Source organism: Alexandromys fortis, unplaced genomic scaffold (assembly GCF_014885135.2).
Source record: "Alexandromys fortis isolate MF-2015 unplaced genomic scaffold, M_Fortis_MF-2015_v1.1 scaffold_32, whole genome shotgun sequence".
NCBI classification, from domain to species: domain Eukaryota; kingdom Metazoa; phylum Chordata; class Mammalia; order Rodentia; family Cricetidae; genus Alexandromys; species Alexandromys fortis.
The window spans coordinates 8682604-8702409 of record NW_026067938.1 but is presented as its reverse complement, the minus strand read 5'-3'; positions in this window follow the sequence as shown (position 1 = coordinate 8702409).

The window sequence follows — 19806 nt, the reverse complement described above, 5'->3', positions numbered from 1 at the left end:
AGGGCAGCAGGAGCAAGAATTTAGGGCACAGTTTAAGAGGGACTGGGGAAGGACAAAAGGATGGGAGTTTTCCTTAAACACACAGTAGTGGTCAGTGGTGGGGACGGCTTCGCGGAAGATTGTTCCTCTGGCTCTGAGAGAGGGCTAAGTATTTCTGCTCTCTTTAAAGGTAGTCTTTGTCCTCCTCAGGCCACCATAGTTCAGTTTCACAGTGTTTACCCATGATTCAGCCTTAATGTCACTTGTTAAACAAGCCTCTGTTTCCTGTTTCTGCTCCTGGAGGGTCGGTCCCTCGTTATGCAGGGCTTCGGCTTCAGCTCCCCTCCCTAAAAGAGTAAGTTCCCTTCCTGACTCCACAAAAGATAATGTCATAGATGCATGCTCTGTGTGTGGCCCTGGAGCCCCTCCAGCCAGATCATAACAGCAGAAGGCAGAAACAGAAGAGAAAAAAAAAATAAAAGATAAACTTCAGAGTTGGTGTTAGGACCAGCGATGACGGCATCCTCCTGGGATAGGGAGGGAAGAATGAGCTAGGGGGCCCCAAAGGAAATGAGACACCACTTGCCCACACTGCTCGTCCTTGGGCCACAAGGCAGCTAAAAGACTGACTTTAGAAAATGTTTTTCCTGCAACTTAGAAGAGCACCATGTTAAGAACTAACCATTAAAAAATAGATAAAATTCCCCCTGTCTAATATTATGAGCAGCAATATTTAAGCGATCTCCCTAAGACTGAGATGTTAAACTTTATGAACTCGCAACCATCAGGGTTCCTTCAGCACAACCATTCAGAGCAGTGGCTCCTAACCGAGAACTGGCCCTCCATGAGACATTTTATCTGTTTCTAAGAGTTACATAGAAATGTGGGGTTCACTTCCAGTGAACTGCACGGGCTAATGGGAATACCAAGCACCTCTGATTCTGCCTGCTGCTGTATGAATGCAATATGACATCACTAGTTAGCTCAAGGATATTAAATGACATAAAGCGGGGGCGGGGGGAGAAAGGAGAAAGAAAAGAACAGCTCCAGACTTGAATGCTTAACGGGCCTTAGATTTCTCATCTGTAAGTTGGGCACACCTATGTTCCCATGAACACCAGGATAGTCTACATAAACCCACAAGTTCTGAAGTGTCGAACAAGAAATATTTCATGAGGGTCTACTATATCCCAGAAACAATTCTAGTTAATTTTTAAGGATTCATTTTTAATTTGTGAGCATAATGCATTTATGATCCCTGGTGTAGTGTGAGGAAATTTAGGTAGAGACAAGCTTACAAAGAATACTCAAGTACCCTGCATGCTTGAACAAGACTGCTCCCGGAAGACATGAGTTAGCAAATGAAAATGTCAGTGTCTGGCGTAGGTTACCTCCATATGAGTGATGGGTCAGAGAGACCCCAGAGATCCCAAAACAACATAGGCTGTTACCAATATGCCTGGCTGCTTAGCCGAGCTAGGTGGCAATACTTCCTCCCAGCTGATTAGTTTTCAATGTTCTTAAAATTGCTATGCAGGCTATTGAGATGTAAAGACATCAGTGGTCTTCCCCGTGATAGACCCCAAGGCTGCAAAACCAGCCTGCCAGGTATAACAGTGGCATGGTGATTATAGGGGTAACCAACTGCTTTGGAATTGGATTTGAGGACTGCTCTACAGGAGGGGGTTCATGTCTGATAGTGTTTGATCTGGTCAAAAGCTTGTGGCTGGGGAGGTCACGAGCCCTACCTTGTATCTACTACTGCAGTTTTGTGAAATACTCAAGCGGTCAAATCGCCTTCTAAATATGTACGCTTTTACGCATACCTCAGTGCTGTGCTCAGCTTCGAGAAGAGCGCTGTGACAGAGTGGCCACACGCATGAACACAAGCAGCACTTGATTTCTATTTTCATGCAGTTCTGTGCCATCAATGCAAATCTAATGTTATTCTAAAAGCGAGGTACACATATATGCCTTCTTATTCATCCACTATAGGACATAATTTTAGATTTGTAAGTGTGCTCCAAAATCTTTGGCTTGACCATTTCCCTGATTTGAACTCTTGATAATCTTTTCATTTGGTTATGTGCAACTATGCCCAAATGTATTTTATCAAGAATAAGAAATGTTTTATGTTCTTCTGAGATTTAATCCAACTCAAATGACTATATGCATTACAAATAAGGAAGAAGAAAACAGCCCGCACATAATCTTTGCACACTATGGATTTTAGCACAAAAGTATACAAGCGCATGATAATTCTGTTCCTTAGCCTCAGAGGTAGCCCTTACACATTTTCTTGGAGAAAGTTTTCTGAAAATAAAGTACTTGTAACTACAGCCAATTAGAATGCAATTAGCTGCAGTGCACAGCCATTTTCAATTGTCCAACAGCAAGTTATTCATTTTATGGATTAACAATATTCCTTGTTCTACCACTTTCTCATTTTATGCTTCCCTGCACCTTTTCCTTGAGCCTTGTACCTGCTCATTAACAAGCGAAGATAAGAGACTCAAAGAATTGCATTTGAGATAGAATTCGAGGAGGCTCTTGGACTCTGAATTAACAGTCTTTATGGGACCTTATTCATAGAAAGCAGGAAGTTCAGTGGGTACAGGAAGTTCCACATATCAAAATGTAATATTGATTAATATGATATCCTTGTAGCTAGAAACATCCTCAGATACCACAAATTGCTGGGGCCATATGATGAAAACCCAGACAGGGTAAATGACTTGGTCAATGTCACTGAGTTGGAGGCCATCCAGTTAAAATAAGAGCCTGGACTCTGTGTCCTTCTGTGTCTCCAGTGTGCTTATCCACAAGCTCATGTCTTGAAGGACATTGTTCGTTCTTTGGTTTTGAGGAACTGAGTGATTCCACTGAAAGCAAACATGGTTATAACTTCAGTGAATCAATCTGAATAACCATTTTGATGGCTTTTCACACTAGTAAGTGTTAGGGATCTCCTCTGGAGCTTCACTCTCCAGGCCTCAATGCACCAGATGAAAGATTTCTGTACCCCAATATTAAGTCTCTCCACTGATGCAATAAATCAGATCCGGCCGAATTAAAAGTCCAGGTTTAATGAGTAAAACACTTCCTGATGGTCTCCCAGCCCCCAGAGAGGAGACCAGAAAGAACTGAAAAAACCACCTGGCCTTTCCTTCAGAGACCTTTTAAATACCCTGCAGGTGTGCTCCAGGGAAGTAGCCTCAGTTTTGTGGGCTGAGATTGGGCAGGTGGGGGGGGGGCACGAAACAGAACTCCACCCAAACAGTAAGATCGGTGTCTACCTGTTGAATGTAAAGTCTTCCCAGGCTCTGTAACAAAAAGAGAAAACCTCATACAAGAGATACCCAAGGATTATTTTGCCCAAAGGTGTTTAGCACAAAGGTAAATGACTTGAGGGACAGTTTAGAGGAGGGAAAAAGAAGGTAGGAAAGAAAAAGTGAGCAAAAGTAGCAAGTAGATACTAATTTTATTATAAGGACTCAATTCATACTTCAAGGACTTAACATTTTAGAGATATGATTGAAATGATTTCATTCCAGCTTCTCTGTGATTTTCAGAAAACTCTACCATATAAAACCATGACTTTCTTGACTTCCTTTAAATTAAAAACATTCCTTAATAAATTACAGACTGATGATCCAACTGATACACCTACAAACTATTATTTATATGAATCTTCAGCTTCACAACAAAATTAGCTTCCCAAGGCCAGTCATTGATTTATTTCTGCACTAGAGAGTGTATGTAAATAATTCAATGTTAATAAAAAAATTCCTGCAAAGTTCAAGAAAGATAAATGATTAAGATAATTTAATATAGTTTATACTTAGAATTAGACAATCAAATATAGACAATCGTATATTATCTGCAGTTTAGTGTTGTTGTTTTTCTAGTGTATTTTCCTTCATTTGGCCTGGCCTTGACCAATTTGTTCATTTGTAAAGCTTAGAAACTCAATCCACTAGGATCTTTAATTTTAGTAAATATTTTGCATGTTTTCATTTGTCTTCAGTTATCCATTTTAGCAACATTCATGCAAACATATGCCTTGAAGAATTAACAGCAGCTATCTCTTATACATACATATGAAAAATACCAATAAATATGGAAAAACCACAGTTTCTTACAAAAAAATGGTAAGTTCATTGTAGGCTCAGACAAGAATACCTAATGCATTTAAAAAACATTTTCCTGACATTTTCTGTACACGTAATGTGAATATGCAAATGTTTCTTCTTTAAAGGATACAAGTGTTGCTATGCAAATGCTTCCTTTTTCCTGATTTCTTAAGCTCCCTCAAATCTGCATAGAAACTAAATAGATGACCACTTCGAATAAAAAGAAGCCTAAATGCAGAAACAATTAGAGGAACACTATGAGCATTTATCTTTGTAAAAATACAATGCCTAAATATTAAATATTTAGTCTCTGCTCGCATAAGTTCAAAGTCTGGCATTTACATAGTTTAGCAAGTTATATTTGGCGAACATTTATGCCAAATATTCTATGGGGATTGTTTTCCCAGAGTTCATCTCTGATAACGCCCAAATGGAACAATATTTTGAAATAGTTAGAACAGGTGCTGGCCACATCCCAGCCACACTGGGATCTCCTGCTCTGCTTGTTTATTCTCACACTTCCATGAGATAACTCTTCTTACTTAACTTGTACCACCAAGGAAGACAGTGCCATTTGCAAGCTGACCCATTTTACCTGGAGCTAATACTTACTACATGACTGAACAGGGATATGGAGGAAGTTCTGGCTCACAGCTAAGTGTAAACGCAAGGGGGATGAATAAATGCCCTGTGTGCTTTTTAAAGCTTCTGCTAAAGTGGACCCTGCAACAAACATATTAACAGGAGAAGAGGCAAGATATGACATGCACAGGGGGATCACGGAAGTGTGAGTACCCAATCATCTGCAGAGACTTAGAAGATTGCATATGCTTCTTAGGGGACAAGGAATTGAACTGCTGGCAGAAATTATGAGAAAAAGCCAACAGTGCTTAGGTGAGAAATATTGGGTCAAAGAAGAAGTGGTAACTTGTGTCTAAGTCCTTAGTTCTCAACCTGTGGGTTAACCATCCTACAAATCAGATATTTACATTAGTATTCATAACAGTAGAAAATGAAGCTATGAAGTAGCAACAAAAATAATTTTATGGCTGAGGATCACCACAATGGGAGGAACCGTATTAAAGGGTCGCAGCATTAGGAAGTTGAGAACCGCTGTTCGAGGTGGTTTCTAGGTGCAACATGGTTGTTTGCAGTGCTCATTCCTATGATATGAGGCAAACTTCACCATGGACGAGACAACTGGGGACTGAGGAATTCCTGGAGGATGTGGCCTCCAGGTAGAAAGAAAGAGACCCCCCCCCCCCGGGGACTGAGGAATTCCTGGAGGATGTGGCCTCCAGGTAGAAAGAAAGAGACCCCCCCCCCCCCCTTCACGACACCAAAGTATTCTCATGTTTTCTGTTTGGACTAATCAAAATACAAAGGCCACATGCTTTACGGCATTCTTTCCTGAGTCCCATAAGAAGATGGTGAACTTTACCTTTTCACAGCAAATGCATAGGCTCCATCTAGAAGTAAGTGCATAACATCAATCTAAAGACCGAAATTCTTGAGGCTTCATATCCTAGAGAAAGGAAATACGACTCTCACCTAAAATGGTTAGATTCTCAGATAAGAATTTCCATGTTAGTAATTTGTTTTTTATCTTTACCATGTAATCTTTGAAGTCAAGAATTCAGTCGGCTAACAGGATTTCATAAGCATGATACTAAGAAAAAACTGATTAAGCTGATTAATTCAATGAGGTCATTCAAGCTTTTCAAATTAAGCAAGTTCAATATTTCAAATTAAATGGTCAGAGAAGAAGGAGAATCAATTATGTCAAATGCTGGATGTGGGTCAACCAAGATGAGGGCTAGACATTGAACGCTGGGACTTAGCGGCATGGAAGTCACGAGGCCTTATTCCTGTGTTCTAGTGGGGAACAGAGATCAGACTGGCATTGCAGAGGGAGTGGAAAAGCAGTATACACACACATACACACACACAGACACGCACACACACACGCTCTCAGTTCTTCCAAGGAGTTTCAGTAGTCAAGGAAGTGAGGAAGAAAACAGCAATAGCAGAAGGAGAGTAAGGTCTAGAGAATTGTGTTAGTTTGTGCTACACTTTGTCTCCTGAATAGCTGGTCAAACACCATGTGTGAAGATGTTGGTTCTCGGGTGCCACTGTGAGAAGGTGGAGCATTTTTAGAGGTGAGGCCCAATGGGAGGTCTTTGGGTATCAGAACAGCATGCCCCTTGAGACTGGGAGGACGTAGTCTCTGCCATTCTTTCTTAGTTTCTGGCAAGTTTGTCGTTTTTCTCCACCTCGTCACTTTTAGCATATGTTCCCACCATGATCAAGTGCCTTGCCTAAGTTCCAAATCATGACGACCAAATCATGACTAGAAGCTTTAACACCACCATAGGGTTGAAAGCCTTTTCACTTATGAGTGAATGACCTTAAGTATTGTGTTACAGACGTGGAAACCTGGCTAACAGCTTAAAGTGTAAGAAATGGCCTTTATTTCATATGCTGATGAGAATGAGCCAAGGCAGAAGGAAAATTAATGATGAGGGGCGGCTGCTACTGGACAACACTGTGTGCATCAATACTCCATGGCTTCCTTGCAAATGACCACACGCTCTCTGGCCCCACATAACACAAGTTGATGAGCTCAAGTTTTCTGTAAACCCATGATATTTCCAGAGATATTGCTAACTCCGGACTCTCAAGTCAACAAACCACCTCTAATCTCACCCAGGCTGTTGGTGGAACTCTAGCTCTTGTGGATGCCCACTTCCACGCTTATGGACACCCAGGAGGCTCCCTCAGCTCCTCACCATGTTTCCCTTCATGTTAGCCAACAGTAGCACTTCATTCCCATCACCAAACCTTGCTTGTGCCTGCATAATCTCCCCTTTCCAACAGTTAAAATTTACAAATTAAAATGAAGAGATTAGTTAGACCCACATTCATAGTCCAAGACACTGTCCATCTTAATGTCTGCAACATTAATTAAACCTCTTTTGCCACTTGCATATTTAAAAGTAGGTTATGGTATCCTAACAAGGGGCTTTCTGCCCACCATAACAAATACTGATTTTAGATTGAACTATCTGAAGCAACTGTGCCGGGTCTTGGACAGTGGGACAAACAGGCACGGTTGAAATAGTAAACGGAGCAACACAGGGTGGAAGCTAATGAGGTCTCAGCTGCTGCCTATTTTTCCAGAGGTGTCTTAGTCCATTCCGGTTATCCTAACACAGTACCATAGTGAGTAGCTTATACCCTGGAAATCTATGTCCTACGGTACTTGAGTGTGAGACATCTGAGCCAGTAGAGCCACCAATGCATCATCTTGTAAGAGGTGTTGTGATTCGATCGCAAAATGTTCCCCACAGGCTCATGAGCTTGGGCTTCTGGTCTCCAGCTGGTGATTCTCCTATGGAAGGTTATGGAACCCTTAAAAGGTAGGACCTGAGTGGAGGAAGTGGGTCACTGGGGACCAAGCACTAAGGTCTATAACCCAGCCCTGCTTACAACCCTCTTCTTCCTGACTGTCCAGTTAACCAGTCACCTCACACCCCTACTGTCACAACTGGAAGCCACTCTGACCACCGCAATTTCCCTGTTATAATAGGCGCCATCCCTTACACCTGAATCAAACAAAATTTTCTTCCTTTGTGGTGCAAGCTCAGCGCTTGTTTGCTCCCGGCTGCCCAGAACCAAAATAATCATACAGAAACTGTATTAATTACAACACTGCTTGGCCTATTAGCTTATGCATATTCTAGTTCACTCTTATCTTTTAAATTAACCCATTTCTATCATTTTATATTTTACCATGAGGCTTGTGGCCTACTGGCAAGGTTCTGGTTGGCAGCTTGAGTCTTTCTCCTCTGGCAGCTCCGTGGCATCTCACGACTCCACCTTCTTTCTCCTAGCATTCAGTTTAGTTTTCCCTGCCTAGCTCTACTCTGCCCTATAACAGGCCAAAGCAGCATCTTGATTCATTAACCAATAAAAGCAACACATATACAGAAGGACTCCCCACACCACCCTTGAGTTGCTTTCCAGGGTATAGTATCATAGCAACAAGTAAAGCAATTATCATAGCTTCATAGATGGCACCTGATTCTGCATCCTTACTTGCTAGCAGGGACAGAAAACCTCAGTGGGTCTCTTTAATAACATCCATCTGTTCCTGAGGTGCTCTTCTCAGGACCTAATGGCTTTTGAAAGACTTTCCAATATTATTGCATTGGATATGAGGTTTCTGTCAGAGACCAGCCTCAACAAAAATGCCTCTCACCAAGATAAGGGCATGGGGATTAGAAGTATAGTAAAGAGTATGAAGACATGAATAAAATAACAAAATGGAGAAATATATAGGATAGTACTAAGAGGGAATTTCCATGAGTACCTAAAATTTGCATGCATTTAATTTCCAAATGCTTAAAATACCTCTGACCGCAGAAGGAAGGTAGGAGGAGTAAGACAAAAGACTGCATTAACATGATACAAAGAAATGAACATACCAATTGAAAGTTGCAGGCTACATTCATAGTTAAACATTCTGTTGCTAGGACAAAGCAAGTCACGTCACCCTTAGTGCTTGGCCTAAGGGTAAAATGTTCTGTAGGCAAACCACTCCCTGGGTGGACTCCCAAGTTATTTCCATAAAGGGAACTGGAACTTAGTTGTATCCTTAGACTTTTATTTGAGGTAGGAACAGATCTCTTTGTCTATTCCTGGAGCACAAGGGCTAGCTATTAGCCACACCTGTTGGCAATAACCTTGAGCCAGCAGAACTCTGATTTACAACTAGGTGGGAACTTGGTCTGAGGTAGAGCACAATAACCTTGAAGGAACTAGAAAAAAGTTCCAAGTCTCTGACCTTTGGTCAATGTGGAAATAGACCTTTTGGGGCCTCGAGAGGTTTCAAATTATGGATATGTGTTTATGTCACAAAGTCTCTCACAAAAGCATGTGGAAAACAAAGCCATTAGATATGAGTAAAACCTGGGGAAGGAATAGAAGGGGTTTGGGAAGGGAGAAGATAGAAAACAAATGGGTTAGGAACGTTATTAGTTACAGTTCTCATTGGGTTTTTTTTGTTTGTTTGTTTGTTTGTTTTTGTTTTGGTTTTTTGAGACAGTTCTTATCGTTCTGACAAGTGTCTAACAAAAACAAGAAAGGGGAGAAGCACGCTTTGGTTCACAGTTCAAGAGGACTAGGCCTGTCATTTTCGGGAAGGTGTGGCAACCGGAGAAGTGGGAACTCACACCTGGCTAAACAGTTAACAAAGTGAATTGGAGTCCCAAGTGGGGTTGGGCTATGCCCTCAAGGCCCACTGCTAATGGCCAGAGTTCTCTAAGGCTCACGTCCCAAAGGCACCACACACTCTCAAAACAGCCACCTGAGGACCTAGGGCTCATATACATAAGCCTGTTGGGACTATTTAGCCTCTACATCACAGCAAGAAGTAAGTAATTAAACGTATTGACACATTCATGCAGGATGAAGGCCTTACTTGATGCTCTATTCTAAGGAGAACTTAGGGGAGCTAGCTCTGGAGATAAGCATTCCTTAGCAGATGGAACGAGAAGGAGAGGTAGCAATGGGAAGGGGGATTGAGAACTTAGCAAGGGAAGGAATGTATCAAGTGTGGTGAAGAAAGAAATCTAAGCTAGAACAAGTATTTCCGAAAAATAAGGTGCTTCTATTAATGAGGGTAGTGAAGGGAGAACGGATTCTGTAGAGTTTCGGCATAGCTATCAGGACAATATGTAACAAGCTGTGTTTAGTAGAATGATGAGGTTACCTGCCAGCAAAGAAGAGATGTGAGCTGTGAAACCTAGGGCGGTATCTGGCTGAGATTTTGAGGGGGCTGAGACATACAAATCAGGACATTTCTGAGTCATAATGAAAGAAAACAAATACTTTACCCCTCCTCTCCCCTGCTCACTTGCTACTATGGAATCTAACCCTAACCAAGCTAAGCTGGGTGCAGTTCTTCCATTGCGAGAGGTGGCCAGTGTAGACAGATTGATTAGGTACATGTTCCTTTCCTTCGCTCAGAACTATCCCATATAGAACAAAAACTGGGGTCCTATATATCAAATTCTACCACTTTCATAAAGCAATTCCAATATATTACCCAGTCTTATAATCTCAGCTTTCATGATAACTATATGACCCTATCTAATAACCTACTTCCTGAAGAGCACAGGCAAGTTTGGGAGCAGGCCAGACTACGTGCAGACAAGATTCACCAAACACATACAACACACCTTCTGGGGGCAGAGGCAGTCTTCAAGCAGGAACCTTACTAGGACTGTAACACTCCAGGTGGATTTAGCTAGGGACTGGTTTTTGACTTGTCTCTCGGCTGGTCTCCATAAGGCTGCCCTCAAGCCAGTAAACAATAATAAGTTCTCAGAGGTCATTCAAGATATGACGGAAAATCCTTCTGCATTTTTGGAACACCTCACTAAAGCCCTGTTACAATATCCTAACTTAGATCCAGAAACCATGGAAGACAGTTACTCATGACTCATTTTTTTTCCTCAGTGCTACTCTGACATTAAGGCTAAACTTAGACATTTGGAGAAAGGCCCCTTGACCTGGCAGGCAGAAGTCTTAGAGTTGGCTTTTAAGGTGTGCCATGCGAGGAACAACAAAGCCCACAGTAATCACTGTCACATGCTAGCCACAGCCCTCCGACTGGCCGAGGTGATAGACCACCCCATCCGTGCTGTCCATGCTGCTCCCTTGCCCCCCAGGGCTCAAGAACTGCCAGGCCCATGTTTCAAATGTGGTAGAGCTGGTCACTGGGCCCAGGAAAGACCTAATCCTAATCTTGGTCCCACGAGACCTTGTCCAAGATGTCATAGGGAAGGACATTGGGCAGTCAATTGTCCTCGTGCACATTGTGACATGGAGACATCAAACCCAGAAAATTCCCAAGTTGACCTTCTAGGTCTGGCCATGGGCGAGTGAGGCTGCCTGGGCTCCTTTGGCCTGACTGACCACAAGCCTCATCTGTAACAGGGAGCCACCAATAAACATCATGGTGTCAGATCAGCCCATCTCCTTTCTCTTGGTGACCAGAGCCACATATATGCTACTGAGGCAATTTTGGGGGCCTACCTCTCCTTCTAGTTTTCCTATTATTGGGTAGGGGACAGTCTTATCTACCTCAGCAGACCCCATCACTTAACTGTATTTTTAGGGGTATTTATCTCACTCATTCATTTTTAGTCATGCTAATCTGCCTGGTACCTCTTATGGGAAGAGACTTTTTAGCAAAAGTAGGAGCTTCCATTTCCTTTTCTCCTTCCATTCCCCTTACCCCATACTCGCCAACAGCTCCCCTCCTCCTTCTTCTAGCCTCCCAACCTCCCAGCTCCAATGTGTCTTTTTCCTCTACCAGCCTCTCAGGTGAACCCCCAAGTCTGGGACACCCAAACCCCCTGTGTTGCTAAATACCACTCCCCCATCATTATCCAATTGCAATTTCCTACTAAAGTACATTACTCAAGCTCGGTACCCCACCCTCTCTCTAGAGCCTTAAGGTACTTAAGCCTATTATATCTCATCTTCTAAGAAAAAAAGCTACTTCGCCCACCTCTTCTCCCTTTAACACCCCTATACTTGCTGTCAAAAAAACCTAACGGAACCTATCGCCCGGTTCAAGACCTCCAGCTCATTAACTCCTCAGTGGTCCCTCTTCAAATGTTCTTGTTAAGATGTCACAGGAGCTTCACCTCGACTGGGTAAAATGTTTGCCTTTGGCCCTTCTTAGGCTTAGGGCTCTCCCCAAAAGCCCCCTTTCCATCTTGCCGTTTGAACTCATGTACGGGTGGCCAGTTTTAACCGCCAGCCTCTCACCTAAGACCTTTCCCCTTCCTGATCACCTGCCTACTCCGCTGTTATCCCATCTTTGCTCCCTATTATGGGACTTTACTGACCACTCATTACCCCAACCACGTGCCAATTCATGCCCACTGCTGATTAAAATAGGCGATCAGGTGCTATTCTCTCCCCCAGCCCTATTTCCCTCACCCCTTTCCCCTAAATCGCAGGGCTCCTTTAATTTTTGTAACTCCCAGAGCTGTCAAGCTCGAGGGACTTCCTCATTGGATCCACCTGTCCCACCTAGCTCAAGATACCCACTCCTATACGGTAACTCAAACAGGGCCCTGCTCCCTTAAGTTCCAGAGGACACCAAGATCAGCCACTCTTTCTCCAGTTCCAGAAAAATAAAAGTTTCATCACCGCACTCAACCCTCCTGTGCCATATACTCCCCCTCTTCCTCTTTCTCCTATCTGCTTTACCAACTTCTCTATATCTCCAGTGTCATACTTAAATTTCCAGTTAACCACTCAGCTGTTATTGCAGGGATCATCATTAAAGAAAGAGCTGGAAGTACAAGGATTGCCAAAATCCCAGGTGGTAAGAAATAATGAGTTAGGAACATTCACAGCCCCAGACTCCAAAAACTCACAAAACAGACTCTAACATAACAGGTTTATCACTGACTGCAGCAGTGTCTCCTGGATGTTCAGGTAAAACCATGATGCTAAAGAGAACAAGTGCCTTAAGATTTGCTTCAGGTAAAACATTGAGGGGTCTAATAATTCCCCTTTCCAAAAATTCCCCTTTCTTTTCCTCCCTCCTTTCCACTGTCTTTCATTCCAACACTAGGTCATCATAATCATAAGCTTTTAATATGTCTAAAATTTATTTCTTTTCAAACATTTTTTATAAGCTCCCGGGAGCCAATTGGACCTATCTAAATGGACCAGACTCACCCAGAATAAGTATTATTTAATTCTTCCCTTATCGTTTCTAATCTCTGGAACCCCTTGGAAATTCCCTCCTCCACCCCACCCAAAAAAAAATCCCTCTATCTTCCATCTTGGGACTCTCCTCCCTTAATCACCGGGATCTAGAATTTTTTCCAGAGATAATTTTCTGCCTTTCCAGCATCTTGCATGGTCCAAGCTGCCAGCCAGCCTGTTCCACAGAGCCCGGAAAAAAAAAAAAAAACACAAAAGTAATCAGCCACCCCAGGACGTGGTCAAACATCTCCAATGCCCACAAAATCATCAGAAAGCAGTCATGAGAGACCTTACGAGGTCCCATTCCCACCCATTAAAGACCACAAACTCCCCAAATTTTTATAATAAACAAAAAGTGGAATGTTATGATTTCAGCCACAATAAGGCTGACACTTCTGTGTTCTAGGGCCATGCATGTGTGGACAAGCCCTCAGGCAGGAGTGCCTAATGGCCCCGAGGCCCAGCGTGACCCACTTGCAGCATGGATTACATCATCTACATATGACTCAGCTAAGCCCTCACGCGTATGCATGAGCCCCATCATCTGCATATGATGTAGCCACATCAACCCCCTTGCACATGCGCTAGGCAGCTTTCTCTCTCTCTCTCTCTGCACATTGACTTCCCCAGACCTTTACACGTCCCCCCCCATGAACTCCTAAGTGGGTTTGTCATGTGTTCTGCATTTCCTTCTCACTCGTACCAGGTAATTTAAAAACAAGTTATTAAGGTATAAGCCTACAAGTTATAAAGGAGTGAGGACAATAGACACTATGAAATTTCTCTCTCACGCTGCCTTCCATAGTCTTAGAAATACTTTTCATTGTGCAAAAAACATCTGTCACAATCATTCTGCTGCTGTCTAAAACTTCTGTTTTCACAAAACCAAAGAACTCTTTGAGTTCCAGGGAGCTGAATTGAAGGATCCACCTTAAACAGGTCAGATACACCCCAATTCCCTGGTTTAAAATTTTTTTCTAAATTTAACTTTGTCTTCTGTTCTGCCAATACCTTAAACAGATATAATAGACACCAGACATTTCCATGCCACAAACACAGACAGGAATAAAGAAACCAACTAAGCCAGGATGTGACCAGCACCCAGCTTTCTTGGGTTCCCCACCCTCAAGACACCCATAAATAAGCAGGAAGCAGTCTTGAGAATCTGCTGCCCCAATTCCTTTAACCTGTTGTGCCTAACCTCCCGCCTTTTTATTATAAAAAAGATGGAAATGTAATGGTCTGTCCTGTCCCTTTAAGAGACAAGTCATGCCCACTCCCTCCCCCATCCACCACGAGCTTCAGCTTCCAGCCTGAGTTCCTTACTCCCCACCTCTCAGCTTCTGTCTTTCTCCCTTCTCCCCACTTCTCCTCTTCCCCATCTCTGTTTCTCTCTCTCTCTCTTTCTCTCTGCCTCTCTCTCCTCTTCTCCCTTCTTCTCTTCTCCCCCTTTCCCCTGCCCTTCCATAACCCACTAAATAAATACCCACTTTCTATGCATGGCATGCCTATCCATCTCGGTCTCTCACCTGCCATGCAGCTTTCTGCCTGGGATCCAGTTCCCTTCATGACCTGTCATGGTCTCAGTACCCGCTGCCCACTGCCTGCTGCGCCGTGGACCTGCAGCATGATCTCATGGTTTGCTGCCCACTGCCGCCACTCAGGGACCTGCAGCATTTTACTTAAACCATTATAGTAGGGCATTGCCAGTTCAAGATATTATTAACAAATATCAAAGGGGCTAATTGAAATTCTGTATACTCAGTCAGTAATGAATAAAGCCACAGATGACCAAGTTGAAATACCCAACTATCATTTCTACCCTAGTTCTACCCCAGTTGTATTCTGTGCTCTGATTTTAGATAGGTTTTTATTTTTTATTTTTTTGACAAGGAAAGGAAAATGTCGAAATGACATAGTCAAGGCTTCCCGCCCTGTACTCCACCAGATATTTTGTGTTCTCACAGCAACCTGCATCAGGCATAATAGTAAGCAATGAATTTGGCACTGAATGCATAAAAATTTTGCTTTCTGTGGTCCTAAGAAGTGTCACAGGCAGAAAAATGGTTTGTTTTGATTTCCTCGGGATGGGCACTAACTACTGAGCCATTACTCATAAAAAGCACAAAATTGGAACTGGGATCTTGCAAAGCCCATGCCAGCTGTGACATCAGAATTTCAAACCTTCTGAGTGTAGGCAGCTCTAACCAACTCCTCACTGAATTCACCAGCTGTCTTTCATCACCCAGCGCCCTCCTTCATGGTCGGCTGCCACTCCCAACCCCCATTCCACCCCACACACTCTCCGGTCCATTTCTCCTTCGGTGGCAATGACTGCCAGCCCAAGGTTTTTCAAGAATCCCACCAGCTTTTCTCTGTGTTCATGTGCTCTGCCCCTACCCACCTCAGAGGGAGATGTTTGTCTGCCACAATACCATTCAGTGGAACACAGAGGTACTGTTTCAGCCTTGTTAATGTATGGGAAACACATGGTGTTCAATGCATTTGCCAAACAGACAGAACGTTGACTACTTCATTGTGTGTGTGAGAGCGAGCTTCTAACCTACCGGCACTTGATAACTCACATGGTTGCCCTAAGTTCTTACAACAGTCTTAAGAATGTTTCACTTCTCACCCACAAGCATCTCCTAGGCCATGTCTAAAACAGTTTCATCATGGACTTCTGACACGTGACAGACAGAGGCCTCTCCCAGCACTCAGATGGCGGTGTTGCCTCTGCACCATCTTCCCCTCTAAGACTCATGAATTTTGGTCACTCTTGGATACATGTTAGACATTTGCTATATCCCACCAAGCTGAGACTGTACACTGGCCCTGCAGGAGTCTATAGTTTGACTTTTGTCTGTGGAGAAAGAAAAGCAGAAGGATGTGATGATAATGCAGTCAGTTGCCTAAAGGACCAGCTTAATCTAAAAGTTATTATAAAACTTTAAAACTGGTCTCACTGAACATAGCAGACAATGAGGACTACTGAGACCCCAAGAACAATGGCAATGGGTTTTTGATCCTACTGCACCTATTGGTTTTGTGGGAGCCTAGGCAGTTTGGATGCTCACCTTACTAGACCTGGATGGATGTGGGTGGTCCTTGGACTTCCCACAGGGCAGGGAACCCTGATTGCTCTTTGGGCTGATGAGGGAGGGGGACTTGATTAGGGGAGGGAGAGGGGAAAGGGGAGGCGGCGGTGGGGAAGAGACAGAAATCTTTAATTAATTAATAAAGAAATAAATAAATTAAAAAAAAACTTTACACCTACTCTTAAGACTTTTCCTAAGAGGTAGCTCATTCCCTAGGTGTTGTGTTTGTATTCCATGACCGTAAACTGCTGTTCCAGTCAGGTAGCATTTCTGCCCTCTCCCAAGTCATGTAATCTAATTTCGAGAGAAAGCTAATACCATAGCAATTAAAAGGAAAACACCAATTAGAAGCCACAATACTCTACCAAGTGCGTGATTACAACACACTATTTATAGTGCCGTGCAAAGCCCTAGTGTATATCACCATGCTTACTGTTTTGTTGCCATTCCGAGTAGGCTAATATTCACACTTTACAGCTGACAAACCAAAATGGATGAAGTTAAGAAAAGTGCCCAGCCTCACATCCCAATGGTACAAAAAGCTGTATCAACTAATAGTCGTCAACCATTTTTAACCTGTAGTTTCGCAGGGCTCAGGTTGGTAAGTAATGGCCAGAACCCAGTCCTGAGTGTCTTCATCTTGTACCTCTATGTTTGGATTCTTAGTAAATGTGATTTTTTTTAATGCTGCAATAAAAAATAAGAATTAGACGAGTGCTATAAAGCACTTAAAAATAACATTGCTGGCAAGTCGTGACTTCAAATGAACTTCCAAATGAACTGCCTTACAGGGCAGTGAGTTAAGCCTCCCGTGTTCTCAAGGTAAGCAGTCACAGACAAGGACGTAAAACAAAAATATCATAGCAGTATATAGGCTTCATAAAGCAGCCAAAATTCTGAGTTCAAGTAGGATGGAAGCAGCAAATTTCACAGCTTCCTCTCTCATAGAAATAGCACCTCCATAATGAGATGTGGGGTCCTAGAACCGAGAGTAGAGTGTTTGCATTGTGTGGGGAAGAAAGGTAGTTATTGAGTTGCTTGAAAATTGAGTTTATTAGGTCTTTTTATGCTGCTCTTCTAGTATCTGCAATTTGCACCTTTAGTAGTAGAAAGTAGTAAACTAAAGGTTAGTTTTATTTCAATTCCTGAGATACACCACGGCTTAATGATGGTACTACTGTAGTTTCCGTTCATTGTAATTCACGCAGCAACTTGCAAAGGAGGCACACACCCAGGAAAGGTGTGTAAAACTTGTAAATGGGGAGCATAAATACGGTAATACACATGATGCATGCTACCAGCACGGCCTGGAATACAATGATACGGTTGAGCTCCAACTCAAAATATATCACCACTGTTTCTGGAAGACAATAACGGAAACTCTTCAACGGCACTGCAAAGTAACGGTTTTAAGTTGAATGCTGAATCATTATAATAGATGAAGTCATTTCACATCGGTGAGACAGAAGCAGCTATTAAGCCAATTGAAGGTAAATTTAATAATGAACAAAGAGGGTGACATTTAAGGGAATCCTATGTTTATTTTTGATGATCACTGCTACTTTTAAAACTGAAGACAAAAAAACTAGAAAACAACCAGTCTGGCCTCGTTCTCCTTTTGTGCAAAGAGAGCACAGCTCCCCATCAGACACAAGCGAAGGGATTTCACTTTAACCTCGGGTGTGAAGTTTTCCCTTCCAGCTCCCTGTGTTAACCATTTCCATTATCAAAACTTGTTCCGACTGAGTAGGTAGTAATGACTCAAATTGAGTAGTTAGAACCCGTTTTTCTCTCTGCCCCACAGACACCAAGGAGAAAATGTCTGTGCATCACAGCGTTAGAGCAAAAGGTCTGAATGCAAGTCAATTCCAAAATGACTTCTGCAAATCATTAGGGAACACTACAGATTAAATATCAGGGTCCCTCTTAAGAATGAGCAGCTGAGCTTGAAAGAGAGAACAAAGAAAATCCTCTAAGGTCAAAACAAGTTTAAAAGTAAGAGCCCCTGGGAGGTACAAAGGCAGTGAAAGAAGTGGTTGAACTGGCCTGTCCTCTAGTTGCAGGAGACCTTGAACTTTGACTTTGGGTCGAAATAGGGTCTGGAGTACAAGCAAACCACCGCAGCCTGGAAGACTATGGTAACAACAATAGCAGGATAAAAGAGATGGGTGGAGAGATAGGGTGTAGGCACAGACGAATTTATCTTCCACTAAAGTTATCCGTGGAAAGAAAGGAAGGAACACAGTGCTGAGAGTTGGGGGCCAGAAAAATCAAGTTGCTCAGAGAATTTGTGTGAACTTGGAGCCCGAAGTATCATCGATTTTATATCCCTGAAGATCGCAAATCAATTTCACTTTTGATTAAACAATACACACAAGGAATAAAAGGACACAAAACAGTAGTGAGCTGGTTGATGATTCTCACATACTGAGCAAAATAAAAACAGAGAGCTAGCAGCAAGCTGTGAGCCTTTGTGGGGGCAGCTCCTAACCTCCATACCCCTCAAAGGGATGTCATTATCTGTCAAAGAAAATAGTTTGTGAATTTATTTTTTATTGTATATTCTTTGGCAATTTCATTCATGGCTACAACATTTAGATGTATACCTGGATACAATATTTAGATAATATCTGCCCCTTCCAGCTCTTCCCAGATCCCCACACCACCACTTCCTCTTCCTCTTTGTCTACCCTCTCTTTTGTTTTGCTCCCTTCTCCTTCTATGACCCATGATATTAATTAGTACTATATACATGTATAGAGTCCCTACGTGTATGGTTGTGCATTGGAGCCTAGACAAACTACCATGGGCCCAGCCCATAAGGATAAGGGATCCTCCCCTCCCTTTGTAGCTCTTACCTTTCAAAAGTTCTTCAGTTAGAGTTGGGACCTAAGGATCTGCTCCACAATCTATGGCAAAGTATTAGCTAGGTTGATGTATCAGATCTGACACAGGCAACCATAGTTGCTATGAGTTTATTGGCAGAATGGTCCTGTCATGTTCAGCAGCCATGGTTACTTCTGAAACATGTTACCCATGAAAGTGTACAGTATTAAATATCTTGAGCCAGGCTTTTTTCTCTTTATTTTCTTTACTCTGTTCATCCAAGTTGCTCATATCTGTTCTCATTGTGATATAGTTTTCCACTGAGTAAATACATCTATGATACTTTTTTGACCATTATACTGTTGATTTGGGTTAATTTCAGGTATGAATCGTATGTCTATGCTTTGATGAGTGCATTCATGCTTATCTCTTCCATTCATGAAAGGGACAGATGGATCATGGGAAACAAAAATCTTTGTAAGTTAGTGCTCATACCAAATATACTCTCAGTCGGCAAGGTATAGGGGTTCTCCTCATTCTATGGCCTAGCTAAAGCCAAGTCCTTTTCACCTGTTCTATGTAAGTTGTTTAGATATATCACTATTTTCAATGTAAACTATAACCCTGCTTGATGTATAAACTATATCCACATGTCTAGAAGAAGCAAATCAAATGCTTCCTGGAGAAACATGTTCTCAACTCAAGCAAATAACCAGAAGAAACTAAAGGAATTATTTTTGTGCTAAAGTATCATCAGAGAAAAAAAAACTTATAAACAGTGAAGATTTAGTAAATTGGAACTTTGAGGGGTGGAGACCAATCTTGCTTATGACATTTGGTGATTTCCATAGTGTAAGTATTACAGTTTTCAAGCTACCAAGATGACTTCTCGCAGATGTGAGAAGAGATGTCAGCGCTCAGGGACCCTGGGTAGTGGCTTCAGATCACACACGGCAATGTCAATGTTCAATGCG